This window comes from Leguminivora glycinivorella, chromosome 12 (assembly GCF_023078275.1).
Source record: "Leguminivora glycinivorella isolate SPB_JAAS2020 chromosome 12, LegGlyc_1.1, whole genome shotgun sequence".
Taxonomy (NCBI): domain Eukaryota; kingdom Metazoa; phylum Arthropoda; class Insecta; order Lepidoptera; family Tortricidae; genus Leguminivora; species Leguminivora glycinivorella.
This window is the reverse complement of record NC_062982.1, coordinates 1,045,001-1,046,505: the sequence shown is the minus strand read 5'-3', so window position 1 is coordinate 1,046,505 and position 1,505 is coordinate 1,045,001. Positions and strand designations below refer to the sequence as shown.

Below are 1,505 nucleotides of genomic sequence, written 5' to 3'. Positions count from 1 at the left end.
CTGAGGGTTTTGCCTGTGCAATTGCGGACGAAGTTATGATGACGAACAACTACCGGAAATATATCCTGAAGGACGGCACGGTCGACATTTGTCGGGCATGCCGCCGTCCCGGAGAATCACTCAGGCATATCATTTCCGGTTGTTCTCATCTTGCTAACGGTGAGTACTTGCACAGGCATAATCTCGTAGCCCGGATCATTCACCAGCAGCTTGCTCTTCAATACGGCCTTGTGGACCGCGAAGTACCGTACTACAAGTACTTACCTGCGCCAGTTCTTGAAAATGGCCGTGCCACGCTCTATTGGGATCGATCTATTATCACTGACAGGACTATTGTAGCCAATAAGCCTGACATTGTGATAATAGATCGACCGCAACGCCGGGCCGTGCTCGTTGACATCACCATCCCCCATGATGAGAATCTCGTGAAAGCCGAGAAGGACAAGTCCAGTAAGTACCTAGACTTGGCTCACGAGATAACCACCATGTGGGATGTTGATTCAACGATCATTGTCCCGATAGTCGTTTCAGCGAACGGTCTCATAGCGAAGAGTCTCGACAATAAAGAGGAATTATAATGAAAATAATTGTCATGTATTATTACGTTCGTCTATTGTAATCAACACTAGCTAGTTTTTAAAGTTGATATAAATTTGGCCTTGTCTTGTCGGATAGTGTGAAATCCATTTTCGTGTTTTTTTTAAGGGCCTTATCACACTTGCGATTTACAAGCGAGGCGAAAGCGAAGCGAGCGCGCAGCGAGTTCGTCGCGAGCCCGTTACCAATTCGCAGCGAGTGCGTCGCGACTTCGCCGCGAGCGCGCAACGATTTCGTAGCGAGTTCGCCGCGTCTAGATATGCTGTACCTTCGTCAGCAAAATTCATTTCTACCCACTTTAGTTTAATCCTATCATTTGTAGTAGTTTATTATCTACGAGTGTGAGCGGACAGTAACAATAATGGCGGAACAATCAAACACTGTTGGAATCGATATCGAGGCATTTATAAAATTTAAAAATTTTTTGATTCGTTTACAAAACAGCACATAATAGTCGCTCTCTTGCAGTCGATTACTTAAAAATGGATCCTCCCAAACACGCCGTTTCTGCTTTAGTTTTCGTTTCTTACTTCTTCGAAGCAATAAAGCTAACAGAAGTGTTTCGTCGTCGGAATCCATTATGTAAGTGACTGTCTAAGACGCAGATCACTTTCAGCGAATACGCAGCGTATTCGTTACGCGCTCGCGGCGAATTCGCGACGCACTCGCTGCGAATTAGTTACGGGCTCGCGACGAACTCGCTGCGCGCTCGCTTCGCTCTCGCCTCGCTTGTAAATCGCAAGTGTGATAAGGCCCTAAAGTGCAACTGCACCGCATCCTTTCAAACGTCAAAATCGCTAAACATTGACAATATTGACATTGATATTTGTTTTAGGTTTTTGAGTATTTTCCATCTTCTTTGAATATATTTTATCAGAAAATGACAATTAAATGTATTATTTATTCGC

At 44.6% G+C, this 1,505-nt stretch overlaps 1 protein-coding gene across 1 annotated transcript in view; it reads left to right on the top strand.

Moving 5' to 3' along the window:
* The first annotated feature begins 1,416 nt into the window (after positions 1–1,416).
* LOC125231854 (N-acetylneuraminate 9-O-acetyltransferase) overlaps positions 1,417–1,505 on the top strand; it is a 16,641-nt gene continuing 16,552 nt past the window's right edge. The window contains 1 exon segment of the mRNA XM_048137434.1: positions 1,417–1,505. This exon segment is cut by the window's right edge and continues 279 nt beyond it. The gene's annotated coding sequence lies outside the window, so the exon portion shown is untranslated.